At 38.4% G+C, this 26,211-nt stretch overlaps 1 pseudogene; it reads left to right on the top strand.

Annotated features, from left to right (window-relative positions):
- Nucleotides 1–26,211, top strand: part of LOC130462763 (uncharacterized) — a 68,195-nt pseudogene that overhangs the window by 25,398 nt on the left and 16,586 nt on the right.

The following is a 26,211-nucleotide window of genomic DNA, read 5'->3' as shown; positions in this document are numbered from 1 at the left end:
GGAAATATGGATCGTATCGAAATATAAATATTATCCAAGTCGTAGATGTTGCCGGAAACGGAAACATGGTACGTATCGGAAAACATTATCGGAAATGGAAATATTGCCGGAATCGAAAATATTGCCGGAAACGGAAATATTGTCAGAATCGGAAATATTATCGGAATCGGAAAATAGTTCCGGAAACGGAAATATTAAATATTTGTTCGAAACGGAAATTAATTCCGGAATCGGAAATATTAAATATTGTTCGTATCGGAAATGAATTCCGGAACCGGAAATTTAATCGGAAGCGTATCGTACGAATAAGCATCGGACGAGGCCTGCCGGACGAAGGCCCAGCACAAAGACAGGCCATCGCCCAGCAAGCAAGACGCGCGCCAACGCCCAGTCCAAGGCAGCGCCAGGCCCACCGCAAGGCAGGCCCAGCGCGCCAAGGTGTGGCTGCGTAGCGTGGGATGCTTGGGCCGAGCGCACGCGTGCGGGCGCCCTCGTGGCTCCGTGCGTGTGTGTGTTTGTGTCCATGCACAATTCCTAAATCTATTAGGATTTGGTGTATGATTAAATTCCTATTCCTAAAAGGATTATTTAATTAATTAGAGTCCTTGTAGGATTCTAAGTTTAATTAAATCGTATCCTACTAGGATTCCAATTCCCTTTCCAAACCTCTATAAATAAGGACCTAGGGTCATAATTTATGGACATGGGATTGAAGTATTCTAAGGGTAAGTTTTGAAAGAAAAATAAGCCAAACACTTGCAAACACTTAACCGAATTTCCTAGTAACCTTAATTGCGATTCTAGTTGGTCTAACTTGAGGCGGATCCGGACGTACTGTGGACTATCTACGGAGGGACGACATTTGGAGTCCTAAAGGCTTGTTCTTGTTCGGTTCGGGCGCAGCTAGGGAGGGCACGCTACAAAGTGTATGCTCCTAAATTATGCTAAATGATTATGTGTAAATAATATGTTTCCTGGCATTAATGTTTTTCCGCATGATTTATGTGTTGGCATATGTATCATAACCTATCAGTGGTATCACGAGCCTCTTATTATTTTCATAATCTAAATTGCATAAACATGGTTAAATATTACAAATTTGCAAGAATTAAAAGGGGTGATTAATTTTCGTAATTGTTAATTAATTGCAAATTGCGTTATTTAATTATACGGATATTTCATGAAATGCCCTCGAGTTTTTCCATAATTCACCAAACGCCCATCAAGTTTCAATAATTCATAAAATACCCCTCACAATTCGTACAAATACCCAACATACCCTTACTAATAACGGACCGTTAGTCTGCCGTTAGCCAAGTTTTCTATTCACCCAAATGCCCCTATTCTGAAACTTATTTCACCAAATGCCCCTATTGTGAAACTTATTTCACCAAATGCCCCAAACTTATGTATAGCTATTTTGATGTTTCAACGACTAGTTTTTGTGTTTGAAAGGTAGATGTTGGTCACGGTTGACTATAAAAGCCCCTTTGCTGAATGGTTCTTGTAAGTTAGATGTTATTTTGATTTGCTTTGCTAATTTCATAAGATTTTTGTCATGAGTTTTCTTTCAAAATCATCATTCCAAACCCAATGAGTCCACATATACTAGAGTACCTACCAATTTTTGTTATTGTGGTAGGAAATTTGTCATTCGAAGCTTTGATACAACACTCAATCCACAAAGGTTGTACTACAAGTGTGATCCTTGAAACAATCTGAGATGGTGAAAGGGAGTAGTTGAGCAAAAAAACAAGGGGCAACAACACGAAGGACAATGCGGGGGAAGCTTAGGCGAAGGAGAAAGTATTGAAAACAGGCGAAAGAGTAAGATGCAAGAAGAATTGAAGCAAATGAAGAAGAAGCTAAAACAACAACAAAAATTAGTCAAAGTTGCAATACAAATGGGGATATTGATGTTTGTAATTTTACTGTTTCTAATCATGAAGTAAACACAAGTAATGAGAAACAAATTCACATTTCATAAATAATTGATGTTGCATAATCTGCACAAAATACCAAACTGGGAAGCATTTCTGTTTTTAGCTTCACTTACAAAACATCTTTGCACCAACTTCATTTAATGTTATTTTCTACTCAATGAATATGTGCAAGATCAAAACAGATGTGCAAAAAACTACCCCAAAAAGCATTAGCAGCTATCCAGAAGAGCTTGTGGAACACCACTTCAACCTCCATTCCTACCACAATAACAAAATTTGTTAGGTACCCTAATATATGTGGACTCATTGGGTGTGGAAGATGATTTTGAAAGAAAACTCATGACACAAATCTTATAAAATTAGCAAAGTAAAGTAAAATAACATCTAAAATACAAGAACCATTCAGCAAAGGGGTTTTTATAGCCAACCATGACCAAGAACCACTTTTCAAACACAAAAACTAGCTGTCGGAACATCAGAATAGCTATATTTAAATTTGGGGCATTTGGTAAAATAAGTTTCCTACTAGGGGCATTTGGTGAAATAAGTTTCAGAATAGGGGCATTTGGGTGAATTGGAAACTTGGCTAACGGCGGACTAACGGCCCGTTATTAGTAAGGATATGTTGGGTATTTGTACGAATTGTGAGGGGCATTTTATGAATTATTGAAACTTGATGGGCGTTTGGTGAATTATGGCAAAACTCGAGGGCATTTCATGAAATTTCCGTTAATTATATGTACGCAGTTTTTTGGCAGTTTCTTCGTTACTCATCCAAATCGAGTGATTTTTGTGTCAATTCCGCATGTAAAAGGCATTCTAAAATTTTGACAGATTTTGACAGTTTTTCGGCCGAACCCAAAATTCTCAAATTCGAAGCCTAACTATGACTTTTCGGAGGTTTTAGTTTTTCGAACGCAAAAGTTTTTTAAGATGTTAAATTAAATATTTGCGATTCTTGTTGATAAATCTTGAATTTTTTATTGACCTACTGTATATGTTTAACAAGTTTGAATGCCTAGCCTTGTTAATTATGCAATCTAATTTGTAATTATAATTAATTTGTTGAAAATTCGAATAATTTAGAATTGATTTGATTTTCATAATTAATTAATAATTTAATTAGATACCTATGATTAAAAACCACCATAAAAATTGTTAATTTGTGTTAAATTTTAAATTTTTATGACCTAGACTTGAATCCATGTTAATCGGAAATTAATTAATTAATAAATTTTCGATTTTTCGCCCTAAAATTATGAAATTAATATGATTTATTAATTTGTCATTAATTTTGAAAATAAAATTTTTAATTTTTATGCGATTCGCTCATATAACTTGCACGCACAAAGCAATGGACGCTACGTGTTACTCTTAAGGGGTGTTGTATAGTTCGGGCATGCGACGACGAGCAAGGGAGCTCGTCGCCCATGCGGTACGAATGCAACGAACAAGGCTATGGTGCACGAGCACAAGGCAGCAGCCCTGCCTTGTGTCGTGTGCTATGTGCGATGGGCGAGTGGGCAAGGGCGAGAGCAAGGCAGCGACAGTCGCGTGTGGGCAGCAGGCGAGCTGCGCCACGACGCAACTGCCTCGCGCGCAGCGAGCGCAAGCTCGAGTGGCGACGAGCGCTACGCCCAGCGACGAATGCTCGTGCGCAGCGAGCGTTTGGTCGCAAGCTACGAGCACTACCTCGAGCAGCGAGCGCGAGCTCGCGTGCGTCGAGGGCAGGCGCGCGCAGCGAGCCAGAGGCCAAGCATGCCTCGAGGAGCCTTGCGATGGTGTGCAGCAATGGATGCGACGCAGCACATAGGCTGCGCGCACATGGCCAGCGATGGCTGCGTGCGTGTGGCCTATGGCTGTGCGTTGCGTGGTGATATTGCGTACCTTGTGTTACGATTAGATCGTTTTAAAATTTTAATTTGAAATTTTCAGTTTATGTAATTTTAATTAATTTTAAAATTAATAATTTGAATTGTTTTCTTGGATTTTAATTTTGAATATTATAATTATAATAAATTTCATTTATTCTAATTATTTTAATAAAATGAAAATCATGAATTAATTTAAATACGACTGAAAATAAATTAAATATGTGGATTCAATTATAAATTTATATGAGCTTTAAATTTTAATTAAATTTGTATGTTTCCGGTTAGACTAGAAATACATTTTTATGTTTAAAATTAGTAAAGCATATGAATTTATTGGTTTAAGTGGGAGCCCTTTTAGTCATAAACTCTTGATTAGGTCTACAAATCCCTAAGGTTAAAACAACTTGATTAGAATTAATAAGGACTGAATAATTTGTAGATTATTGGTGCCCTTGATTAATTGCTGCAAATATTTATGTGATGCATAACGTGTTTTACTAACCAGCTATGTGGTCCATTCATGATAATGAATGGGTGAATGGTATATATTGTATATGTACTGTTTTGCAGGTTATGAAGTGACTAGTATGGCCCAAATAGGATAGAAAATATGGTCTGCGTACCATTAATTTGAATGTAATTGGTCTAAAGTACCAAAATTGTTTTTCAATTCAAATATGGTCTGCGTACCATCAAATAGTTGTAATTAGTTTAATTATAGCTTATCCTATTTGAAGAAAATGGCGCCTCCCACGGAAATTTTCAAGACGGACTTTGAAGTTGAATCTTCAAGATGAAGTCGGGCCATACTAGATCACATTTATCTTATGCATGCTTTAAGTTAATTATTGCTTTAAATATGTCTTAAAAATGCATGAGATCAAAGCTTGATTATGTTGCATGATTAAGGATTTTAGTTCACTTAAAATCTAACCAACATAGTAAGAGCCTTAAGTTCCAAACTTAAAAATTGAGTTAAAAGGTGCGATGCCAAAATAACACTTACTTGGATATTCTTTACATCGATCGTAGTAATAGTTTTCCGCCATAGCGAGGTGTTACTTGTCGATACTAAAGGGGTAAGGTACACAAATAATTTTGAGTACATGTTAGTTTTGGTGAAACTCAACGATATAAGTAAGGAGTCCTTTTATGTCGTGGCAAAATCGATAGGTTTACCTAATAAGTTCTTAGACGTACCTATCAACCAAGAATAGTTTCTAGACTATTAGCAAAAGGTTTTTTCTTACCTAAAATGTTTTAGGATTGAGTCGACAAACTGTGCTTAATTCTTCAATGGTTTTAGGATCTTGGAATCATTTTATTCACACCTGCCGGAACACATAATTTGAATAAAATTCTTAATGAACTTTGAATTATGCATGTATGCTAGAATTTAAGTTTATTAAGAGAAACTGTGAATGGTTATTTATTTGTTTATTCTTTTCAATTGTAGTTTAATTATGGCAAACAACAGTTTATTCAACATTCGATCAATTCTCGAAAAGGAGAAGTTGAGCGGGAAAAACTTCCTTGGCTGGCAAAGGAACTTGCAAATAGTTCTTATGCAGGAAGAAAAGGAGTATGTCCTGGAAGAGGCGATGCCCGAAGCCGCAGGCGAAGGGGTCACTCAGGCAGCCCTCAATCGTTGGATTGATGCCAACAAGGATGTGAAATGTCTAAAGCTCGCCACCATGAGTGCAGATCTGCAGAAAACGTTCATCAACTCAGATGCTTTCACAATCATCAGTGAGTTGAAGAACATGTTCCAAGATCTGGCTCGAGTCGAAAGATTCGAGACTCATAGGCAAATTCTTGAGACCAAGCTTAAGAAAGGCGAGCCCGTAAGTGAAGGAAATAATGCCCTTGGTCCAAGTATGCATTCAATGTTAAGTCTAATAAATGCGGTTCAGTATTAATTAACAAGTAAATAATTCAGTGAGATCAAGTGAGCTGAATGCCTAGCTAGAGGCCGCTTCAGTTCAAGTGGAATTAATGATATTAATCCACAGCTTACTCTTGACTGAACCCGTAGGGTCACACAAATAGTACGTAAACGGATCAAGTATTTAATAGCATTAAATACTCCAACTATGGATATTCGGAATCGACGGATCTTGGTTTCAGTGGGAGCTGAGATCGTCACAGGCAAGAAATGAATACTCCGGAAACGATCATATTGCCGGAAACGGAAATATGGATCGTATCGGAAATATAAATATTATCCAAGTCGTAGATGTTGCCGGAAACGGAAACATGGTACGTATCGGAAAATATTATCGGAAATAGAAATATTGCCGGAATCGGAAATATTGCCGGAAACGGAAATATTGTCTGAATCGGAAATATTATCGGAATCGGAAAATAATTCCGGAAACGGAAATATTAAATATTTGTTCGAAACGGAAATTAATTCCGGAATCGGAAATGTTAAATATTGTTCGTATCGGAAATGAATTCCGGAATCGAAAAATTAATCGGAAGCGCGTCGTACGAATTAGCATCGGACAAGCTTGCTAGACGAAGGCCCAGCACGAAGCCAGGCCCACGTCCAGCAAGGGAAACGCGCGCCACAACACGCCAGCCCAAGGCTGCGCCAGGCCCACCGCAAGGCAGGCCCAGCGCGCGCCCAAGGCTGCGGCAGTCGTGGGCTGCGATGCTCGGGCTGTGCGCGCGCGCGCATGGCACCCCTCGTGGGCTGCTGTGCGTGCGTGGGTGTTTGTGTTCACATACGAAACCTAAAACGTACAGGATTCGTTTAATGATTAAATTACTAATTCTATTTGATAAATTAATTAAATAAGAGTTTTATTATGATTCTAATTTAATTAATTCGTATCCTAATAGGATTCCAATTCTCTTTCCATACCCCTATAAATATGTGGCCTGGGTTCACAATTTATAACAAGTTTTTCAAGTATCCAAAGTGAGTTTTTGAGAGAAAAATTCAGACACATTCCTTGCTCAAAAGTGCCGAAATTTTTAGTACCTTAAGGGCGATTCTAGTTGGTCAATCTTAAGGCGGATCCCGACGTGCTGTGGACTATCTACGGAGGGACGACACTTGGAGTCCTAAAGACTTGTTCTTGTTCGGTTCGGGCGCAGCTAGGGAAGGCACGCAACAAAGAGTATGCATCTAAACTATGCCATATGATTATGTGTAAATAATATGTATTCCTGGCTAAATGGTTTTTCCGCATGATTTATGAATTGTCATATGTATCATAACCTAACAGTGGTATCACGAGCCTCTTATTATTTTCATAATCTAAATTGCATGATCATGGGTTAAATATTACAAATTTGCAAGAATTAAAAGGGGTGATTAATTTTCGTAATTGTTAATTAATTGCAAATTGCGTTTATTTAATTATACGTACGCAGTTTTTCGGCAGTTTCTTCGTTACTCATCCAAATCGAGTGATTTTTGTGTCAATTCCGCATGTAAAAGGCATTCTAAAATTTTGACAAAAAAAGTAGTTTTCTGCCGAACCCAGAATTCTCAAATTCGAAGCCTAACTATGACTTTTCGAAGGTTTTAGTTTTTCGAATGCAAAATTTCGTAAATTTAAGATGTTAAATTAAATATTTGCGATTCTTGTTGATAAATCTTGAATTTTTGATTGACCTACTGTATATGTTTAACAACTTTGAATGCCTAGCCTTGTTAATTATGCAATCTAATTTGTAATTATGATTAATTTGTTGAAAATTAGAATAATTTAGAATTAATTTGATTTTCATAATTAATTATAATTTAATTAGATACCTATGATTAAAAACCACCATAAAAATTGTAAATTTATGATAAATTTCAAATTTTTATGACCTAGACTTGAATCCATGTTAATCGGAAATCAATTGAATAATAAATTTTCGATTTTTCGCCCTAAAATTATGAAATTAATATTAATTTATTAATTCGTCATTAATTTTAAATATAAATTTTTTATATTTTATGCGATTCGTTCATATAACTTGCACGCACAAAGCAATTAATGGACGCTACGTGTTACCCTTAAGGGGTGTTGTATAGTGCGGGCATGCGACGACGAGCAAGGGAGCTCGTCGCCCATGCGGCACGAATGCAATGAGCAAGGGCATGGTGCACGAGCACAAGGCAGCAGCCCTGCCTTGTGTCGTGGGCAATGAGCAATGGACGAATGGGCATGGGCGAAGGCAAGGCACGGCAGTCGCGTGTGGGCAGCAAGCGAGCTGCGCCACAACGCGCACTGCCTCGCGCAAGCGCGCGCAGCCTCGCGCGCAGCGAGCGCAAGCTCGCGTGCCACGAGTGTTGCGCCCAGCGTCGATGCCTCGCGCAGCGAGCGCTGGCTTGCACAATCGAGCGCTGGCGAGCGCGCGCAGCGAGCGCTGGCTCGCATCAAGCGAGCGCTGGCGAGCGCGCACAGCGAGCGATGGCTCGCGTGCATCGAGCGCTGGCGCGCGCGCAGCGAGAACCAACTCGCGCGATTGCTTGCGAAGGGTAGAAGCAGCAGCTATGCGACGCAGCGCATGGGCTGCGCGCACATGGCCAGCGATGGCTGTGTGCGTGTGGCCCATGGGCGTGCGATGCGTAGGGTGTTTGCGTTTCGATTAGATCGTTTTGAATGTTTAATTTGAAATTTTCAGTGTACGTAATTTTAATTAATTTTAAAATTAATAATTTAAATTAATTTCTTGGATTTTAATTTTGAATATTGTAATTATAATAAATTTTATTTATTCTAATTATTTTACTAAAATTAAAATCATGAATTAATTTAAATACGACTGAAATTAAATTAAACTTTTTGGATTCAATTATAAATTTATATGAGCTTTAAATTTTAATTAAATTTGTATGTTTCCGGTTAGACTAGAAATATATTTTTATGTTTAAAATTAGTAAAGCATATGAATTTATTGGTTTAAGTGGGAGCCCTTTTAGTCATAAACTCTTGATTAGGTCTACAAATCCTTAAGGTTAAAAAAACTTGATTAGAATTAATAAGGACTGAATAATTGGTAGATTATTGGTGCCCTTGATTAATTGTTGCAAATGTTTACGTGATGCATAATGTGTTTTACTAACCAGCTATGTGGGCCATTCATGATAATGAATGGGTGAATGGTATATATTGTATATGTACTGTTTTGCAGGTTATGAAGTGACTAGTATGGCCCAAATAGGATAGAAAATATGGTCTGCGTACCATTAATTTGAATGTAATTGGTCTAAAGTACCAAAGTTGTTTTTCAATTCAAATATGGTCTGCGTACCATCAAATAGTTGTAATTAGTTTTAATTATAGATTATCCTATTTGAAGAAAATGGTGCCTCCCACGGAGATTTTCAAGACGGACTTTGAAGTTAAAACTTCAAGATGAAGTCGGGCCATACTAGATCACATTTATCTTATGCATGTTTTAATTTATTTATTGCTTTTAAATATGTCTTAAAATGCATGAGATCATAAGCTTGATTATGTTGCATGATTAAGGATTTTAGTTCACTTAAAATCTAACCAACATAGTAAGAGCCTTAAGTTCCAAACTTAAAAATTGAGTTAAAAGGAGCCATGCCAAAATATACAATTGCTTGGATATCCTTTACATCAATCTAGTAATAGTTTTCGCTCAGCGAGGTGTTACTTATTGGTCCTAAAGGGGCAAGGTACACAAATAATTGTGAGTACATGTTAGTTTTGGTGAAACTCAACGATATAAGTAAGGAGTCCTTTTATGTCGTGGAAAATCGATAGGTTTACCTAATAAGTTCTTAGACGTACCTATCAACCAAGAATAGTTTCTAGACTATTAGCAAAAGGCTTTTGCTTACCTAAGATGTTTTAGGATTAAGTCGACAAACTGTGCTTAGTTCTTCAATGATTTTTGGATCTTGGAATCATTTTATTCACACCTGCCGGAACACATAACTTGAATAAAATGCTTAATAAACATTGAATTATGCATATATGCTAGAATTTATGTTTATTAAGAGAAACTGTGAATGGTTATTTATTTGTTTATTCTTTTCAATTGTAGTTTTAAATATGGCAAACAACAATCAAAACATCATCATAGGTTCTGAGCTTATGGTCAAGCTGAACCTGGCAAATTTTCTTGAATGGGAAGCTAAGCTAGTTGAAATAGTCAAACTCAATGGACTTGAGTATGTACTGTCACATCCCATGCCAAGCTACTATGCCAGAGACATGACCCCTGAGAGATTTTACGCTTGGGATGCGGATCTCAAAAAGGTTATGAGTCTCATGCTGAACAATATCCCTGATGATTGGGCTAGATGGTTTGTAGCCTATGAACCTTTTACGCTCATCAAGAATCTGAGGGATATCTGTCGTGGAAGCACGGAGGACAGGGACCTGAACGTCCATGAGTTGATTGAATCAATGCCTTGTCTAAAGGTTAGTTCTCCCAACAGGTGTTATAGGATGGAAGTCCAAGAAACACATGTTCAGCTCCTTCGCACTAAACAGAGGGTAGGCGTCCCACTGAGGTTCCATGTGGATCTTATGCGTTCATACTTTGATCGCCTAAGTCTACTAGGAACACCAATAAGCGAAAGGATGGCAGTCTCTATCTTGCTCAATTCACTACACAGTGGGTTTGGTCGCTTTAAGCAACTATACCTAAGTGAACCAAGAGAAGAAACAGTTGCAGAATTTGTTCACCTTGTCAGAAAGGCTGAAATAATACTGGACTGTGAAGCCAAAGATTTACTCAAGGCTAAAAAGAGACCGTTCAAGAAAAGTGGAAAGTCCAAGGGCAATGCTAAATCAAAGCAGGACAAGTCCACATCAAGCTGTCTTTATTGTGATGGAATAGGCCATTACAAAAGAGAATGTCCAAAGCTAAAGGAAGATCAGAAGAACGGAACAGTCGTTCCATCTTCAGGTATTTTCGTTATAGACTGTATACTTGCTAATTCAACTTCTTGGGTATTAGATACAGGTTGTGGCTCACACTTATGTTCCAATCCACAGGGACTAAGAAGAAGTAGAAAGTTAAGCAAGGGTGAAGTCGACCTACGAGTGGGAAATGGAGCACGGATTGCTGCATTAGCTGTAGGAACTTACTATTTGTCGTTGCCCTCCGGGCTAGTTTTGGAACTGGAAGAATGTTTCCATGTTCCAAGTCTTACTAAAAACATCATTTCAGTTTCTTGCTTAGATGCTAAGGGATTTTCCTTTTTAATAAAAGACAATAGTTGTTCGTTTTATTTTAAAGAGATGTTTTATGGATCTGCTAGATTAGTCAATGGACTTTATTTATTAGATCACGACAAACAAGTATATAACATAAATACCAAAAAGGCCAAAAAGGATGATTCAGATCTCACCTATCTGTGGCATTGTCGATTAGGCCATATAAACTTGAAACGCTTAGAAAGACTTCAAAAGGAAGGAATTCTAGAACCATTTGACTTGGAGGATTATGGTAAATGCGAATCATGTTTACTTGGCAAAATGACAAAGCAACCTTTCTCTAAAGTTGGAGAAAGAGCAAATGAACTATTGGGTTTAATCCATACAGATGTATGTGGACCAATGAGTACAAATGCTAGAGGTGGTTTCAGCTACTTTATCACTTTCACTGATGACTTCAGTAGGTATGGTTATGTTTACCTAATGAAGCATAAGTCTGAATCCTTTGACAAATTCAAGGAATTTCAGAGTGAAGTAGAGAATCAATTAGGCAAGAAGATTAAGGCACTGCGGTCTGATAGAGGCGGTGAATATCTGAGCTATGAATTTGATGACCATCTGAAAGAATGTGGAATTCTATCAGAATTGACTCCTCCTGGAACACTACAATGGAACGGTGTGTCAGAACGGAGGAACAGAACCTTGCTAGACATGGTCAGGTCAATGATGGGTCAGGCCAAACTTCCATTAGAATTTTGGGGACATGCACTAAATACAGCTGCACTCACTATAAATAGAAGCTCCGTCTAAAGCTGTCGAAAAGACTCCATATGAATTATGGTTTGGAAAGCCTCCAAATGTGTCTTTTCTTAAGATTTGGGGATGTGAAGTATACGTCAAACGATTAATTTCAGACAAACTTCATCCAAAATCTGACAAATGTATCCTTGTGGGCTATCCAAAGGAAACAAAGGGGTATTACTTCTACAATACATCTGAGAACAAGGTGTTTGTTGCTCGAGATGGTGTCTTTTTGGAGAAAGATCACATTTCCAAAATGACAAGTGGGAGAAAAGTAGACCTCGAAGAAATTCGAGTCGAACAACAAACTCTAGAGAATGCTCAAGATGACATTCAGGATGAAACTCAGAGATCTTTAGAAGAATCTGGTGAGAATCATGGTCAAACTAGAAATGTTACCCCGCGTAGATCGCAAAGATATAGATCTCAACCGGAAAGGTACTTAGGTATTTTGACGAACGAGAGCTATGACGTTCTATTACTTGAAAGTGATGAACCTGCGACTTACAAACAAGCTATGACGAGCCCTAGCTCCAAGCAATGGCAAGAAGCCATGCAATCTGAATTAGACTCCATGTCTGAAAACCAAGTATGGGATTTGGTCGATTTGCCAGATGGCTACCAAGCCATTGGAAGCAAATGGGTTTTCAAACTGAAAAAGGACAAGGATGGGAAACTTGAAGTTTTCAAAGCTAGATTGGTTGCAAAAGGTTACAGGCAAGTCCACGGTGTGGACTACGATGAAACCTTTTCACCAGTTGCAATGCTAAAGTCTATTCGGATAATGTTAGCAATCGCTGCATATTACGATTACGAAATATGGCAGATGGATGTCAAAACTGCTTTCTTAAAAGGCGTTTTAACAGAAACTGTGTTTATGACACAACCTGAAGGTTTTGAGGATCCAAAGAATGCTAAAAAGGTATGCAAGCTGAAAAAGTCAATCTACGGATTGAAGCAGGCATCCAGGAGCTGGAATATACGTTTTGATGAAGCAGTCAGTGACTTTGGTTTCATCAAGAACGCAGATGAATCTTGTGTATACAAGAAGGTCAGTGGGAGCAAAATTGCTTTCCTAGTATTATATGTCGACGACATATTACTTATCGGAAATGACATTCCTATGTTGAACTCTGTCAAGATTTGGCTTGGGAAATGTTTTTCGATGAAAGATCTAGGAGAAGCACAGTACATACTGGGCATCAAGATTTACAGAGATAGATCTAAAAGGATGATTGGACTTAGTCAAAGCACTTATATCAATAAGGTGCTTGATAGGTTCAAGATGGCGGACTCCAAGCGAGGCTACCTACCCATGTCTCATGGAATGACTCTAAGCAAGAATCAGTGCCCAAAAACACTTGATGAGCGTAGACGAATGAATGGGATTCCATATGCATCATTGATTGGTTCAATAATGTATGCTATGATATGTACACGCCCGGATGTTGCGTACGCACTCAGTGCTACGAGCAGATACCAGTCAGACCCAGGAGAGGCGCATTGGACTGCTGCCAAGAATATTCTGAAGTACCTGAAAAGGCACAAAGATGACTTCCTGGTCTATGGTGGAGATGATGAATTAATTGTTAAAGGCTATACGGACGCAAGTTTCCAAACCGACAAAGATGATTTCAGATCACAGTCTGGGTTTGTCTTCTGCCTCAACGGAGGAGCAGTAAGCTGGAAAAGTGCTAAGCAAAGCACCATTGCGGATTCTACAACTGAAGCGGAGTACATTGCTGCACATGAAGCAGCAAAGGAAGCTATATGGCTAAGGAAGTTCATAGGTGAACTTGGTGTAGTCCCCTCCATTAAAGGACAAGTAGCCCTGTATTGTGATAATAACGGAGCTATTGCACAGGCAAAGGAGCCTAGACACCACCAGAGAGTCAAGCATGTACTTCGTAGATTTCACCTTCTACGAGAGTTCGTTGAAAGAAAAGAAGTCGAGATAAGCAAAATTGGAACTGATGACAACATATCAGATCCATTGACTAAACCTCTGCCGCAGGCGAAGCACAACTCGCACACTGCAGCTATGGGAATCAAGCATATTGGAGAATGGCTTTGATATCTCTGTTTAATGTTTTAAAGTTTTAGAGTTTAAATCTTTGTAAAACATTATTGGTTAATCATTCACAATAAATGAAAAGAATTCATTTTTCCATTTAATTTGTGGTTTATTAAATGATGAGTCCCTTCAATTTGACGATATATTCAAGATAGACTGTCAGGACCAGTCCTGTGACTAAGAAATGTCTATCAAGTGAACTTGAATGTCAAAGGTTGAAAATGGTCCCTAGTCGGAGTTTTTTATAAAATTGGACGCATAGAAAACGTTAGACGGTTAGAATGCAAGATGACTAGTAGTTCTGTTTCTTGAACTATGTGGACATGGCAATGTCATAATCATTTGCATAGATACTTACTTTGGGAAGACTAGTATCGGACAAGACCTATGAAACTTTACTGTAAGAGATGAAAATCTGTCATAAGTAAATTTCATTAAAATTATTAGATACTAAATCCTCAATACCTGAGTGATTTGAGATTACTTGTTTGAGAACTGGTTACTTTGACGTTGACCAACCGTCGCACCGTAAAAGGAGGCTATAAAGGCAACGCTCAGGTAATCACCTATCAAACGAAGTCTAATCTCAAGATCGCAAGATTGGGATTGTCCTCCCATAAATCGGGATGAGATGCTTAAAAGTTGTACAAGGCCACTCGGAGAGCTAGAAACTGTGAAATGCATGGCCGTGCTCGGATGAATCATAGGCTATGATTATCTGTTTATTTGATCAGTTGAACTCTGAAACCAAGGAACACCTCTGGACATAATAAGGATGATAACTCTTACCTTATGTTCAAGAGCAAGCATCGAGCGACAAAGGAATTAGGAAATGCACACTTGTCCCTAAGGAGAAGTGGGAGACTGAAGGAAATAATGCCCTTGGTCCAAGTATGCATTCAATGTTAAGTCTAATAAATGCGGTTCAGTATTAATTAACAAGTTAATAATTCAGTGAGATCAAGTGAGCTGAATGCCTAGCTAGAGGCCGCTTCAGTTCAAGTGGAATTAATGATATTAATCCACAGCTTACTCTTGACTGAACCCGTAGGGTCACACAAATAGTACGTAAACGGATCAAGTATTTAATAGCATTAAATACTCCAAATATGGATATTCGGAATTGACGGATCTTGGTTTCAGTGGGAGCTGAGATCCTCACAGGCAAGAAATGAATACTCCGGAAACGATGATATTGCCGGAAACGGAAATATGGATCGTATCGGAAATATAAATATTATCCAAGTCGTAGATGTTGCCGGAAACGGAAACATGGTACGTATCGGAAAATATTATCGGAAATAGAAATATTGCCGGAATCGGAAATATTGCCGGAAACGGAAATATTGTCTGAATCGGAAATATTATCGGAATCGGAAAATAATTCCGGAAACGGAAATATTAAATATTTGTTCGAAACGGAAATTAATTCGGGAATCGGAAATGTTAAATATTGTTCGTATCGGAAATGAATTCCGGAATCGGAAAATTAATCGGAAGCGCGTCGTACGAATTAGCATGGGACGAGCTTGCTAGACGAAGGCCCAGCACGAAGCCAGGCCCACGTCCAGCAAGGGAAACGCGCGCCACAACACGCCAGCCCAAGGCTGCGCCAGGCCCACCGCAAGGCAGGCCCAGCGCGCGCCCAAGGCTGCGGCAGTCGTGGGCTGCGATGCTCGAGCTGTGCGCGCGCGCGCATGGCGCCCCTCGTGGGCTGCTGTGCGTGCGTGGGTGTTTGTGTTCACATACGAAACCTAAAACGTACAGGATTCGTTTAATGATTAAATTCCTAATTCTATTTGATAAATTAATTAAATAAGAGTTTTATTATGATTCTAATTTAATTAATTCGTATCCTAATAGGATTCCAATTCTCTTTCCATACCCCTATAAATATGTGGCCTGGGTTCACAATTTATAACAAGTTTTTCAAGTATTCAAAGTGAGTTTTTGAGAGAAAAATTCAGACACATTCCTTGCTCAAAAGTGCCGAAATTTTTAGTACCTTAAGGGCGATTCTAGTTGGTCAATCTTAAGGCGGATCCGGACGTGCTGTGGACTATCTACGGAGGGACGACACTTGGAGTCCTAAAGACTTGTTCTTGTTCGGTTCGGGCGCAGCTAGGGAAGGCACGCAACAAAGAGTATGCATCTAAACTATGCTATATGATTATGTGTAAATAATATGTATTCTTGGCTAAATGGTTTTTCCGCATGATTTATGAATTGTCATATGTATCATAACCTAACAGTAAGTCCACATGTTCTCAAAATGATTGGACTCATTGAGAATATGAGTCGGCTGGATCAGCAATTCTCTCAGGAAATGGCTGTAGACACCATCCTCCATTCTCTTCATAACGGGTATGATCAGTTTAAACTGAACTACAGTATGAATAGTCTGGACAAAACGCTCACTAAGCTTCACGGTATGCTGAAGATAGCTGAAAAGACGCTCAAAAGTGATAAGCAAGATGTGCTTATGGTGCGTGGGGGCAAGTTCAAGAAATCTGGAAAGAAGAGGAATGCTAAGAAAGGTGGCAACAAGGCCAGCCCAACTAAGCAAACTGGCGCCAAGTCTGAAAAGAGGAAGGTCAGTCAACCCACTTCTGAATCCGAATGCTTCTACTACAAGAAGAAGGGGCATTGGAAGAGAGATTGCTTGAAGCTAAAGGAAGATCAGAAGAACGGAACAGTCGTTCCATCTTCAGGTATTTTCGTTATAGACTGTATACTTGCTAATTCAACTTCTTGGGTATTAGATACAGGTTGTGGCTCACACTTATGTTCCAATTCACAGGGACTAAGAAGAAGTAGAAACTTAAGCAAGGGTGAAGTCGACCTACATGTGGGAAATGGAGCACGGATTGCTACATTAGCTGTAGAAACTTATTATTTGTCGTTGCCCTCTGGGCTAGTTTTGGAACTGGAAGAGTGTTTCCATGTTCCAAGCCTTACTAAAAACATCATTTCAGTTTCTTGCTTAGATGCTAAGGGATTTTCCTTTTTAATAAAAGACAATAGTTGTTCGTTTTATTTTAAAGAGATGTTTTATGGATCTGCTAGATTAGTCAATGGACTTTATTTATTAGATCACGAGAAACAAGTTTATCACATAAATACCAAAAAGGCCAAAAAGGATGATTCAGATCTCACCTATCTGTGGCATTGTCGATTAGGCCATATTAACTTGAAACGTATGGAAAGACTTCAAAATGAAGGAATTCTAGAACCATTTGACTTAGAGGATTATGGTAAATTCGAATCATGTTTACTTGGAAAAATGACAAAGCAACCTTTCTCTAAAGTTGGAGAAAGAGCAACTAAACTATTGGGTTTAATCCATACAGATGTATGTGGACCAACGAGTACAAATGCTAGGGGTGGTTTCAGCTACTTTATCACTTTCACTGATGACTTCAGTAGATATGGTTATGTCTACCTAATGAAGCATAAGTCTGAATCCTTTGACAAATTCAAGGAATTTCAGAGTGAAGTAGAGAATCAATTAGGAAAGAAGATTAAGGCACAGCGGTCTGATAGAGGCGGTGAATATCTGAGCTATGAATTTGATGACCATCTGAAAGAATGCGGAATTCTATCAGAATTGACTCCTCCTGGAACACCACAATGGAACGGTGTGTCGGAACGGAGGAACAGAACCTTGCTATACATGGTTAGGTCAATGATGGGTCAAGCCGAACTTCCATTAGAATTTTGGGGACATGCACTAAATACAGTCGCACTCACTATAAATAGAGCTCCGTCTAAAGCTGTCGAAAAGACGCATATGAATTATGGTTTGGAAAGCCTCCAAAAGTGTCTTTTCTTAAGATTTGGGGATGTGAAGTATACGTCAAAAGATTAATTTCAAACAAACTTCATCCGAAATCTGACAAATGTATCCTTGTGGGCTACCCAAAGGAAACAAAGGGGTATTACTTCTATAATACATCTGAGAACAAGGTGTTTGTTGCTCGAGATTGTGTATTTTTGGAGAAGAATCACATTTCCAAAATGACAAGTGGGAGAAAAGTAGACCTCGAAGAAATTCGAGTCGAAAAACAAACTCTAGAGAATGCTCAAGATGACATTCAGGATGAAACTCAGAGATCTTTAGAAGAATCTGGTGAGAATCATGGTCAACCTAGAGATGTAACCCTGCGTAGATCGCAGAGATATAGATCTCAACCGGAAAGGTACTTAGGTATTTTGACGAACGAGAGCTACGAGGTTCTATTACTTGAAAGTGATGAACCCGCGACTTACAAACAAGCTATGACGAGCCCTAGCTCCAAGCAATGGCAAAAAGCCATGCAATCTGAATGAGACTCCATGTCAGAAAACCAAGTATGGGATTTGGTCGATTTGCCAGATGGCTACCAAGCCATTGGAAGCAAATGGGTTTTCAAACTGAAAAAGGACAAGGATGGGAAACTTGAAGTTTTCAAAGCTAGATTGGTTGCAAAAGGTTACAGGCAAGTCCACGGTGTGGATTACGATGAAACCTTTTCACCAGTTGCAATGCTAAAGTCTATTCGGATAATGTTAGCAATCGCTGCATATTACGATTACGAAATATGGCAGATGGATGTCAAAACCGCTTTCTTAAACGGCGTTTTAACAGAAACTGTGTTTATGACACAGCCTGAAGGTTTTGAGGATCCAAAGAATGCTTAAAAGGTATGCAAGCTAAAGAAATCAATTTACGGATTGAAGCAGGCATCCAGGAGCTGGAATATACGTTTTGATGAAGGAGTCAGTGACTTTGGTTTCATCAAGAACGCAGACGAATCTTGTGTATACAAGAAGGTCAGTGGGAGCAAAATTGCTTTCCTAGTATTATATGTCGACGACATATTACTTATCGGAAATGACATTCCTATGTTGAACTCTGTCAAGATTTGGCTTGGGAAATGTTTTTCGATGAAGGATCTAGGAGAAGCACAGTACATATTGGGCATCAAGATTTACAGAGATAGATCTAAAAAGATGATTGGACTTAGTCAAAGCACTTATATCAATAAGGTGCTTGATAGGTTCAAGATGGCAGACTCCAAGCGAGGCTACCTACCCATGTCTCATGGAATAACTCTAAGCAAGACTCAGTGCCCAAAAACATTTGATGAGCGTAGACGAATGAATGAGATTCCATATGCATCATTGATTGGTTCAATAATGTATGCTATGATATGTACACTCCCGGATGTTGCGTACGCACTCAGTGCTACGAGCAGATACCAGTCAGACCAAGGAGAGGCACATTGGACTGCTGCCAAGAATATTCTGAAGTACCTGAAAAGGCACAAAGATGACTTCCTGGTCTATGGTGGAGATGATGAATTAATTGTTAAAGACTATACGGACGCAAGTTTCCAAACCGACAAAGATGATTTCAGATCACACTCTGGGTTTGTCTTCTGCCTCAACGGAGGTGCAGTAAGCTGGAAAAGTGCTAAGAAAAGCACCATTGCGGATTCTACAACTGAAGCGGAGTACATTGTTGCACATGAAGCAGAAAAGGAAGTTCATAGGTGAACTTGGTGTAGTCCCCTCCATTAAAGGACCAATAGCCCTGTATTGTGATAATAACGGAGCTATTGCACTGGCAAAGGAGCCTAGGCACCACCAAAGAGTCAAGCATGTACTTCATAGATTTCACCTTCTACGAGAGTTCGTTGAAAGAAAAGAAGTCGAGATAAGCAAGATAGGAACTGATGACAAAATATCAGATCCATTGACAAAACCTCTGCCGCAGGCGAAGCACAACTCGCACACTGCAGCTATGGGAATCAAGCATATTGGAGAATGGCTTTGATGTCCTTATTTAATGTTTTAAAGTTTTAGAGTTTAAATCTTTGTAAAACATCATTGGTTAATCATTCACAATAAATGAATAGAATTCATTTTTCCATTTAATTTGTGGTTTATTAAATGATGAGTCCCTTCAATTTGACGATATATTCAAGATAGACTGTCAGGACCAGTCCCGTGACTAAGAAATGTCTATCAAGTGAACTTGAATGTCAAAGGTTGAGAATGGTCCCTGGTCGGAGTTTTCTATAAAATTGGACGCATAGAAAACGTTAGACGACTAGAATGCAAGATGACTAGTAGTTTTGTTTCTTGAACTATGTGGACATGGCAATGTCATAAAAATTTGCATAGATACTTACTTTGGGAAGACTAGTATCGGACAGACCTATGACACTTTACTGTAAGAGATGAAAATCTGTCATAAGTAAATTTCATTAAAATTATTAGACACTAAATCCTCAATACTTGAGTGATTTGAGATTACTTGTTTGAGAACTGGTTATTTTGACGTTGACCAACCGTCGCACCGTAAAAGGAGGCTATAAAGGCAATGCTCAGGTAATCACCTATCAAACGAAGTCTAATCTCAAGATCGCAAGATTGGGATTGTCTTCCCATAAATCGGGATGAGATGCTTAAAAGTTGTGTAAGGCCACTCGGAGAGCTATAAACTGTGAAATGCATGGCCGTGCTCGGATGAATCATAGGCTATGATTATTTGTTTATTTGATCAGTTGAACTCTGAAACCGAGAAACACCTCTGGACATAATAAGGATGACAACTCTTACCTTATGTTCAAGAGCAAGCATCGAGCGACAAAGGAATTAGGAAATGCACACTTGTCCGTAAGGACAAGTGGGAGACTAAAGGAAATAATGCCCTTGGTCCAAGTATGCTTTCAATGATAAGTCTAATAAATGCGGTTTCGTATTAATTAACAAGTTAATAATTCAGTGAGATCAAGTGAGCTGAATGCCTAGCTAGAGGTCGCTTCAGTTCAAGTGGAATTAATGATATTAATCCACAGCTTACTCTTGACTGAACCCGTAGGGTCACACAAATAGTACGTAAACGGATCAAGTATTTAATGGCATTAAATACTCTATCTATGGATATTCGGAATCGACGGATCTTGGCTTTAGTGGGAGCTGAGATCGTCACAAGCAAGTGAATACTCCGGAAACGATAACATTGCCGGAAACGGAAATATGGATCGTATCGGAAATATAAATATTATCCAAGTCGTAGATGTTGCCGGAAACGGAAACATGGTACTTATCGGAAAATATTATTGGAAATGGAAATATTGCCGGAATCGAAAATATTGCCGGAAACGGAAATATTGTCAGAATCGGAAATATTATCGGAATCGGAAAATAGTTCCGGAAACGGAAATATTAAATATTTGTTCGAAACGGAAATTAATTCCGGAATCGGAAATATTAAATATTGTTCGTATCGGAAATGAACTCCGGAACCGGGAATTTAATCGGAAGCGTATCGTACGAATAAGCATCGGACGAGGCCTGCCGGACGAAGGCCCAGCACGAAGCCAGGCCATCGCCCAGCAAGCAAGACGCGCGCCAACGCCCAGCCCAAGGCAGCGCCAGGCCCACCGCAAGGCAGGCCCAGCGCGCCAAGGTGTGGCTGCGTAGCGTGGGCTGCATGGGCCTAGCGCACGCGTGCGGGCGCCCTCGTGGCCCCGTGCGTGTGTGTGTTTGTGTCCATGCACAATTCCTAAATCTATTAGGATTTGGTGTATGATTAAATTCCTATTCCTAAAAGGATTATTTAATTAATTAGTGTCCTTGTAGGATTCTAAGTTTAATTAAATCGTATCCTACTAGGATTCCAATTCCCTTTCCAAACCTCTGTAAATAAGGGCCTAGGGTCATAATTTATGGACATGGGATTGAAGTATTCTAAGGGTAAGTTTTGAAAGAAAAATAAGCCAAACACTTGCAAACACTTAACCGAATTTCCTAGTAACCTTAAGGGCGATTCTAGTTGGTCTAACTTGAGGCGGATCCGGACGTACTGTGGACTATCTACGGAGGGACGACATTTGGAGTCCTAAAGGCTTGTTCTTGTTCGGTTCGGGCGCAGCTAGGGAGGGCACGCTACAAAGTGTATGCTCCTAAATTATGCTAAATGATTATGTGTAAATAATATGTTTCTTGGCATTAAGGTTTTTCCGCATGATTTATGTTTTGTCATATGTATCATAACCTATCAATAGATATCGGCTATGATTTGCACATCAGTTGGATATATCGGTTCGGATCTGGACATATGGGTAATGGTCCAGACATGATCTAGAAAGATTGGCTCTGATCTGTACATGTTCTGCATATATCGGTTATGATCTGGATAGATCTGTATTGATCTAAATATATGGGTTCTGATGTGAACATGATCCGTACAGATCGGTTCTGATCTGAATATAAGGGTTTTGATCTGGACATGATCTGGATATATCAGTTCTAATCTGGACATGATCAATTCTAAGCTTGACATGATTTGGACAGATCGGTTCTGAACTTGACATGATTTAGACAGATCGGTTCTGAACTTGACATGATCTAGACAGATCGGTTCTGAACTGAACATGATAAATCAATTTTGATTTATACATATAGGTTCTGATCTAGACAAGATCTGCACATATTGGGTCGAATCTAGACATGGGCCCTGTTTGGCAATTGGCTGTTGGCTGTCGGCTGTTTTACTTGGCTGGTTTGACTGGCTGTTCAAGTTGGCTGCTTTTGTTGGCTGTTTGACTAAGGATTGGTTACAAATATGTTTGGTAAAATCAGTTGTTGGCTGTTGGCTGTAGCTATGTAAAATGACATTTAATGTCTTTTATTCATTTTTCAATACATACTGTGTATTGTGTACGGAGTAAAACGTAATTACAAATAAATAAAATATAAATTAAAAATAAATTAATTTATGCAATAGTATTAATTAATTATTATTTCAATTAATAATTACGGACTAATAATTAATAACAAATAATAAATAATCAATGATTAATAATTAATAATTAATAATTAATAATAATTAAATTAATAATTATTATTAATTATTAATTAATCATTAATAATAAATTATTAATTATTATTATTATAATTATTAATTATTAATTATTAATTATAATTATATAATTATTAATTATTAATTATTAATTATAATTATTAATTATTAATTATTAATTATTAATTATTAATTATTAATTATTAATTATTAATTATTATTATTAATTATTAATTATTAATTATTAATTATTAATTATTATTATTAATTATTAATTATTAATTATTAATTATTAATTATTAATTATTAATTATTAATTATTAATTATTAATTATTAATTATTAATTATTAATTATTAATTATTAATTATTAATTATTAATTATTAATTATTAATTATTAATTATTAATTATTAATTATTAATTATTAATTATTAATTATTAATTATTAATTATTAATTATTAATTATTAATTATTAATTATTAATTATTAATTATTAATTATAATTATTAATTATTAATTATTAATTATTAATTATTAATTATTAATTATTAATTATTAATTATTAATTATTAATTATTAATTATTAATTATTAATTATTAATTATTAATTATTAATTATTAATTATTAATTATTAATTATTAATTATTAATTATTAATTATTAATTATTAATTATGAATTATTAATTATTAATTATTAATTATTAATTATTAATTATTAATTATTAATTATTAATTATTAATTATTAATTATTAATTATTAATTATTAATTATTAATTATTAATTATTAATTATTAATTATTAATTATTAATTATTAATTATTAATTATTAATTATTAATTATTAATTATTAATTATTAATTATTAATTATTAATTATTAATTATTAATTATTAATAATAATTACTGATTAATAATAAATAATCATTATAATAATAATAATAATAATAATAATAATAATAATAATAATAATAATAATAATAATAATAATAATGATAATAATAATAATAATGGCCGTTTAGAGTGAAAAAAGGGGCGATTAGGGTGCGCTAATGGCCGTTTAGGGCATTTTCCACGGCCATCTCCGACGGCTTTTCCGGCACGGCGAAGTTTCGCAGCGGCGCGCAGGGCTCAGGCAGGGTTTAAGCTGCGGTTACTGGCGGTTTTTCAGGCGGTTAGCACGACGTTTGGGTGTAGTTTCGGTGATATTCTGGTGCAGTTTCTGGTGCGGTGTTTCTGGGTTGTGGTTACAGCGACGACCGAGGCTGTTTATAAGGCAATTACCGGCGAGTTTGGCAGGCGGTTTTGGGCGTTTCTTGATCAATTCAGGCGAGTTGTTGGTTTCTTAGTCGTTTCAGGCGAGTTTCCGGCGACATTCAAGCTGTTACGTGGAGTGTGTTTGGTGTTTGGGTTCGCTGCTATTACGTGGGTTTCTCAACGGCTGCTTCCTTTGTCCGACGACCTTGGAAGAGCTTCCAGTTGGGTGATCGTCGCATCCTCATTTTTGAATATATATCATATCTCAGATTAGTGACTATTCGCTGGAGTATTGTGCATTGCGCATTGTGTAGTGCGAATTCGCTGATTGTCTTGTGAATTCAGTATTTTGTGTGTCGTGATTTTGTGGCTGGAGAATTGTGGTTCGTTCCTTTGTGAATTGGGGTTGGTAGGGTGCTGGGGTTCTTGTTATTTGTTTGTTGACAAGCAGGTTGCAGAAGGGTGTAGCTTTCTTTAAAGTCAAAAGTTGTGTTGCGGTGGTGGAGACTAGTTTTCTCGGCGTTGTGTTGAGGTTAGTGGGGCAGTTCACCGGCAGTTTTTGGTGCAGTTTTTGGTGCAGTTTCCGGCAGTTTTTGGTGCAGTTTACCGGCAGTTGTTTTGGTGCATTTCCGTTCGACGTTCGACGGGGAATTTTTGGTGAGTTCCGTTTCAGATTCAGTGCGGTTGAAGTGCTTTGATATGGCGGCTTCCGTGGAGAAGTTTCATTGCCCTTTTGTGGGTCTTAGCGGGTGCCAGGATGGAGGTGGGCGTGGTTTGGTGAGGAGTTCTCTGATCACTCACTTACGGGATCGTCATTGTTGCACTGGTGTGCGGGATGTAACCCGTCATTCCCTTACCACCAATTTGCAGGTTTTTACTACGGCTGAGGTGACCTTTCGTCGTATGGGAATTTGGCTATGTGGAGATTGTTTTAGGACGCATACTCATCGTATTAGGTGTCGACATGGCAGTGGTTCTAGTACGGTTTTGGTGGACCCACCTGATTCTGGGGATGGTACTATTCGTTTTACTCTCTACGGTATTCAAACACCACAAGCTCCTGCTTCCGAGCTGTCTACTTCTGAGGCGCCTCGAGAACATCATTTTTCTTTTGATGTTGCTCTTCTAAACACTTTATGGTCTAAGCGGCTGCGTTCTGTGAAATCCATCCCTCCCAAATGTCGTTTGGGTTTTTCGCGAGTTCTGAAAGGGGCGCTTGATAAGGTGATTTGCAGACCAGATGACATCGCTTGTTGGGTTCAGTTGCTCGTGTTACCTCTTTGTGTCCTCAAGACTTTTTCTCCACGAAGTAATCGTGAGTGTTCCTCCGGTGTTAGGCGGCGACAGCAGGAAGAGAGTATCACCTCTGCTATTCGTTCTTGGGGTGTGTCTGGTGGTTCTGAGCAACTTGTCATAGACACATTGGCTAGCGTGTCTCCCCCTCTATTGGATGTTGACGAAGACCATGATTTAGCAGAGCGTAATATTATGCAATGCAAGAGAAAGATTTCTGACGGTCACTACACTGCTGCCGTTAGGGTTCTTTCTTCCTCAGGTCTTGCCCCTTACAATGATGCTACTCTTGCAGATTTGCAAGCAAAGCATCCTTCCGTTCCGGTCCCTACCTTACCGGATATCCTTGTTGATCATCACCTTACTGCTTCCTCCGCTGTTGTTTTGGAGCAGATTAAGGGCTTTCCGCGTGGTACTTCGTGCGGTAGAGATGGCTTGCGTGCTCAACACCTTTTGGATTGCTTGGGTGGTGCTGCTGTAGCTGTTTCTGATGAATTGGTGGATGTTATCACTCAGGTAGTTAATCTCTTTCTTGCTGGAAAGTGTCCTGCTGAGCTTGGAGGATACATTGCAAGTGCTCCTCTTACGCCACTTGTTAAGCCTGGTGGGGGTATTCGGCCTATTGCTGTGGGCACTATTTGGAGGCGCCTTGTTTCTAAGGTCGGGGTTGCTTTGATTGGTCCGCGTTTAGGAAACTACTTTGGAGGTCTTCAGTTTGGAGTTGGAGTTCCAGCAGGTGGTGAGGCCATTCTCCATGCTGTCAATCGGTTGGTTGAGGCTCGTGGGGCCGATGTTGGCCTCTCTATGTTATTGGTGGATTTTCAGAATGCGTTCAATTTAGTTGATAGATCGGCTTTGTTGCGTGAGGTTCGGCTACATTGTCCTTCTCTTTCGCGTTGGGTTGAATTCTGCTACTCTTCTCCAGCGCGGCTGTATTATGGGGAGCATACCTTGTGGTCTTGTCATGGTG

This window comes from Spinacia oleracea, chromosome 1 (genome assembly GCF_020520425.1).
Source record: "Spinacia oleracea cultivar Varoflay chromosome 1, BTI_SOV_V1, whole genome shotgun sequence".
Lineage (NCBI taxonomy): Eukaryota > Viridiplantae > Streptophyta > Magnoliopsida > Caryophyllales > Amaranthaceae > Spinacia > Spinacia oleracea.
This window is presented reverse-complemented; position numbering and strand designations above follow the sequence as displayed.